Genomic DNA, 5,932 nt, shown 5'->3' with positions numbered 1-5,932 from the left:
GAGATAAGATTTTAATAATAACAAAATAAATAAATAAATAAAAGCAAAAGGATAAGGGAGTCAGATTTTTTAAAGTGTGTGGGTAACCCTAAACTCTCATATTATTCAACTACCAGCCATGAAGAGGAGATGGGTATTTTGACAAGCAAATCAAGTAAAATCAATTGGGTTTTAAACTTAGTCCCCCATACTGAACCAACCACTTGGCTTTGAGCTTGTTTGTCCAGCCCCCGAAGTTTAGTTTTCTGTCAACCCCCCATTCCTTACCAGAGTCATCATTTTCACTAGACTTCCAGGAATTGGATATGCTTTCTTTCTTCTTTCCTGATGGAGATTGAAATTCTTTACGTAGAAGATCCCTATTTGACGAGCCCCAGTTAAGGGAAACTTTTCACCGAGCTACCTGTTTTGTTTTATGTGTTGTTGAAGGCGGTAGTTCGTTTGTTTGAACTTTATTAGTCCCCCAACTGGACCAACCACTTGGCTTTGAGCTTGTTTGTCCAGCCCCCAAGTTTAGTTTTCTGTCAACCCCCCATTCCTTACCAGAGTCATCATTTTGACTGGACTTCCAGGAATTAGAAGGCGACTCTTTCGTCTTTCCTGATGGAGATTGAAATTCTTTACGTAGAAGATCAGTATTTGAGGAGCCCCAGTTAAGGGAAGCTTTTGACTGAGCTACCTGTTCTGTTTTCTGTGCTGTTGAATACGGCAATTCGTCTGTCGTAACTTTATTAGTCCCCTAATTGGACCAACCACTTGGCTTTGAGATTGTTTCTCCAGCTAACAAATTCTGTTTTATCTGTCAAAATGCATTTGTTTTCCTCTCCCTATCATTTTCCATGTTCTATTAGAATGGATGGTGCATTAAGGTTTGTATGTTTCTAATGTGAACTTGTACAATATATTGTTGTTATGCAATGCAGCATTGTTGTGGTTTTGTGTTTACTTGTATTCATGATATTATATTTCTATTTTAATTTCATTTTGTGGGATAATTGGTGGGGGTAAATTTCAAAATTTCATAAACAAAATTAAAAAAACTAAATAAAGTACAACATCAAAAACTTTATAAGTCTACTGATATGTCAAGAAGAGGATTGGTTGATAATTAAATATTATCTGATTATCAACCAATCATCTTCTTCACACATCACTGAGTCTATAAAGTGGGTACAAAAAATGGAGTTGTATATCATGTTTGAAAAAAGAAAAAAAAAAAAAAACCTTAAGTATTCACATAATTTAACATACATTAATCCATTCATTAATCTAGAACATTCATTAACTCATTGCAATTCAATAAAGAAAGTCATGAACTAATAAATGTGTACTTATAAATGTAGTTATTTCATAAACTTTAGGTTCATATAACAAATACTTGAAATACATCCGTAAGTTAGATGAGCAACAACATTGTCTTATACTCCAATAACGAAGATACGACACAACATACAAACATATATGAAAAAGATAAAGGTGTTTGATTTCTCATTCCTCATCTGACATGTAGTAGTCAAAGAGATATTTTTCATTGTTTAAGACATTATTTCTCTCAATCACTGTCAAATCTCTGTTGCTTGCTTCTACCATTTTGGTGGCTAGCTGAAGCATGAAATGTCGACATCTCCGCATTAACATTCTATTGTTCTCCTTCTTAATTTTGCTAACTGCTTTTTCATAGTCACTCACATTTCGTCTAGCCATGGTCAATGAGCGATGATGAGGTGCCGGTGCCCCAAAGTTACGTAGATCATTAAACAATCTTTCTTGCTCCGTTGCCCTGAACGCCTATTCTGCTTGGATACCAGCATAATAATCCTTCGAACTCGAGTACTTTTCGCTCTTGTAGTCATAAGTAAATGGAGGTAGCAGCCACACTTTCGGATTTCTTTGCCGGCGTGAACTTCTTGCACCTCTTGAAGAAATTGTTCATAAAATAAAAAAATTAATAATAATAGTAATTGTAGATATATTACTATTGTTATGACTTGAACAAACATCATACTGAGGGTAGCGCTATTTATAGACATCATACTGAGGGTTAACTAGAGATGATCTGGTGACAATAATGCATGCCGGGGCACTATGGCAGAAGTGATACCCGTGATATTATTTTATCTTATTCATTTCATGCAATCTTGAGTACCCGTGACTTTGTGTACCTGTGATGTAGTCACGGACATGGTTGTCAGATAAAATCATAATTGTAGGCCGTCCTTTTCACAATGCAATCCCTTCATATTCGAGCATTAAGTTGTCAAATTAATCAGTAATGCAGTGAGTTGTCACATCGCCACATGAAACTATTTCTTCATACTTACTTTTTTAATACAGTAAGTAGTCACTTAGAATTGACGATTTCAGTACAAATTGGTATATTCAAAAAATTATAAATGAAATCATAAAAGGAAACAGCAGCTTTAATTTTCTTTCTTTTAAAGTAATATTGTTCGTAAACAACTATGAAACAGAGTGCAAGTAAATACACAACCGTCCAACTCACTTCGACCTACAAAACTATCGTTGATTTTTTCACAAAATTAATAAAATAGCCACCTGATATGTTAACAAGATTGGCACTGCAGCCTATATTTTATCTTATTTTCACTTAATGAACTTCACAGTCATCCCATTTTCTCCTCTTTGCATTTTCTGCTTCTTTTTATATTTGGTAAATTACACTTCACTCCTTCAGTCCTTTATATAATTGTTTATCAACACTATTGCCATGTGGTCGTATTAATGTGACTTAGATGAATTCTGAAATGTGAGGAAAAAACAAAGCATCTAAGTTGCGCTGCACAAAGTCACATGCATCACGTAATGTGAGGAAAAAAAGTCACAAAGTATGTAATTTACCATGTCAGAAAGTCACATGCATCACTGCATAAAGCGACAAGCATCACTGCACAAAGTCACATGCATCGCTGCATCACTGCACAAAGTCACATGCATGACATGCATCACTGCATCGCTGCACAAAGTCACATAGCATCTGAAGAAAAAACAAAGCATACAAATTTTTACGTCTGTTCAAGTCACTGCACTGCATCACTGAGAAATGTTGGACGTATCACTGCGCCGAGCTACAATTTATTATCGTACCATACCTACTGTGACCATGTGAATTCTGCAATTCATAATGGGATGAGGGGGTGTCAGAACAAAATAACAAAACAATTAATGCCTTTGTGTTTAAATGCCACCCTATGCAACCCCAAATAGATTCATAAACGTTGAAGATAAAATATTATACAGTTACAATGTATTGAAGATTAATTTGTAATAAAGTTAGAATGAATGAGTTTTTCGATGTACAGAACTTGAAAGTGTTACAGATAAAACCTAGCCTAGTATGCAGACAAGAACAAAACTGACTTAAATCAACACATAATTAACTTCAAATTAAATTGGTCAAATTTCTCCAATTAAATTAAATGAAAAAACGTAAGGTAAAAAGTGAAATTAAATATATTGTCAAGGCAAAATAAAGTGAATTATATTTGTAAGCGGAAAAATTAAATTAAATTTCTAAGCGGATTTTAACTTTACTTAAAACCTTCAGATATGCACTGAGTAGCAAATAAAAGTCGAAGTGACAACTCCTATAAAGTTGATGCATAGTTGTTCAGGTCATAAAAGTTGACGTGACAACTCTGATGCATAGTTGTTTACAATAATTTCATACATACAGCTACCATGTGTATATATGGTACAAATATTGCATCATACCACAACAAAAGTTTTATAGCTATTTCGAGCGATATCATCATGAGATATACGGTGGTTGATCTATATTCAGTAATGGGTCACTATTGGGTTGCAGATGGAGATGAATTTTAATACCCATTAAATCCAAATTTGCGTTACTCACATGCCACCGTCAATACCATGAGAGCTGAGTGGGAATTTCGCATAACTCCAGCAAACGTTCTCGTTGAGCTATGTCGTGAAGTTAATATTAAATTTCCTCGCCGGTTAGCCATGTGTATGCCAACTGACACTCCACAGTTGTTGCAAAGGGCATTGCATCGTATCCGCGATGAAGTTAATCGCATGACCCAACGTTTGCAAAGATCCTCACTAATGAAGACCGCAAATGAGCGTGTCGAAGATGGGTTAATGGATGATGCACACCAGTACTTTGCCTGGAGCATGGATGTTATGTTTGAATCTGATATTGAGATGTCAGATGATGATGATAATGAATGAAATTGTTTGGATAAATGACCAAACCATTTATCTTGTAATGGATTTGTAATGCTTATCCACGACTTATCAATGAAGGGAGATATTTCAATTGTTTTTGAAGAGTTCTTGTAATTCTACAAATAACAAATACCTTTGCTTTCTCTCCGTTATTGTTATTTTGAAGAACACTTTCAATACCAGCCACTCCATGCACTCACTCTACGCACTCATTCTTCTCTTTTCTCTCTCTCTCTCTCTCTCTCTGACACACAAACACTCATCCCACACACTCACACCAAACAAAAATAATTTTTAATATATATAAATTTTATTTTATAAAATTAAGACCAATATTAAATATATATATATATATATATATATAATAATTTTATCTTATTGCAAATAATAATCAACTACATGAAATTAAACCAATATTTTCAAATTATTTTTTTTCAAATAATTTTTTTTTCAATTATTTTTTTTCAATTAATTTTTTTTTCAATTAATCTTTTATTTCAATTATATTTTTTTCAAATATTTTTTTTCCCAATTAAATTTTGTTTCAAATAATTTTTTTTTCAATTAATTTTTTTTAAAATTTAATTTTTTTTCAATTATAATATGTGTGATCCCATTGTTATAAATAATAAAAATAAATATAAATATTTTAGGCCTGAACAAACAGATTTTTTATTTTATGTTTTTAAATTTTTTTAAACATTTTGCTCAAACCAAACACGTTTGTAATTTATATTTTTCTAAAAATAAACAAAAACCACTTTATAAAATTTTTGTAAACATAAACCAAAAACGTAAACTTTACCAAACGCTACCTTAGTGTTTAGGGATAAATTTTTTTTTTTTTTTATTTTAGGGTTTAGGGTCTAATTCTTAAAATTTATTTATTTTTATTTTAGGGTTTAGGATTTATAGTTTAATTCTTAAAATTTATTTTAACTTCAATTTTATAAAAAAATAAATCCTAAACCCGAAAAAATAAATTTTATAATTTTTTTTTCCAGAAAACGTGATTAGGAACCGCACTTTTAATTAAATCATAAAAATGTATTTTGAAAACACGTTTTCACTGTCACACTCACTCACTCTTCATTTTCATTCTCACACTCACACTCACACACACACACAAACTCTCTCTCTCTCTCTCTCTCTCTCTCTCTCTGACACATACACACACACCCACCACACTCACATTTTTTTAATATATATAAATTTTATTTTATAAATTTGGGACCAATATTAAATATATATATATATATATAATAATAATAATTTATAATAGCAAATAATAATCAACTGTATAATTTTTGTAAATATAAATCATTTTTATTTTTCGAGTGGTTAGAAATAATTTTTTACAAATTAAATTGAAACAACCATACGTATATATATAACCTGCCCAAAAGTTAAAATGATAACCGTTATCTACCCTTAAATGATAATTATTTTTTATTTTTATTTCTTAACCAAATTAATTTTTAATTTTTGTGAAAAAAATTCTAAAAATCAAACCATAAATAGCCTAAAAATCTTTTGATAAGTCATTTCTTACGTTGGTAACTTATTTAATTATTTGTTAATTTTAAGACATTTTTACCAAATTTAAAAAACTATCATAAAAACTTGTTTGATAATTTTTTGTAAATTTGAGGAAAAAACATAAATTACTATAAATAATGCAGAGACTACAGAGAATGAGAGAGAGATAGAGATGTGAAAGAGA

General features: G+C 31.3%; 1 long non-coding RNA gene across 1 annotated transcript; it reads right to left on the bottom strand.

Annotated features, from left to right (window-relative positions):
• Positions 1 to 1,460: 1,460 nt before the first annotated feature.
• LOC145803035 (uncharacterized) lies at positions 1,461 to 3,131 on the bottom strand. Its single transcript, XR_014345098.1, has 3 exons — positions 3,028 to 3,131; positions 2,860 to 2,935; positions 1,461 to 1,915 (listed from the first exon to the last, which is right to left on the bottom strand). It is a non-coding gene; the product is annotated as an uncharacterized LOC145803035 (long non-coding RNA).
• Positions 3,132 to 5,932: the final 2,801 nt, after the last annotated feature.

The sequence above is a fragment of the Camellia sinensis genome, chromosome 11, assembly GCF_055761805.1.
Source record: "Camellia sinensis isolate YWXY chromosome 11, ASM5576180v1, whole genome shotgun sequence".
NCBI classification, from domain to species: Eukaryota; Viridiplantae; Streptophyta; class Magnoliopsida; order Ericales; family Theaceae; genus Camellia; species Camellia sinensis.
The sequence above is the reverse complement of the archived record's forward strand: the minus strand, read 5'-3'. Positions and strand labels throughout refer to the sequence as shown.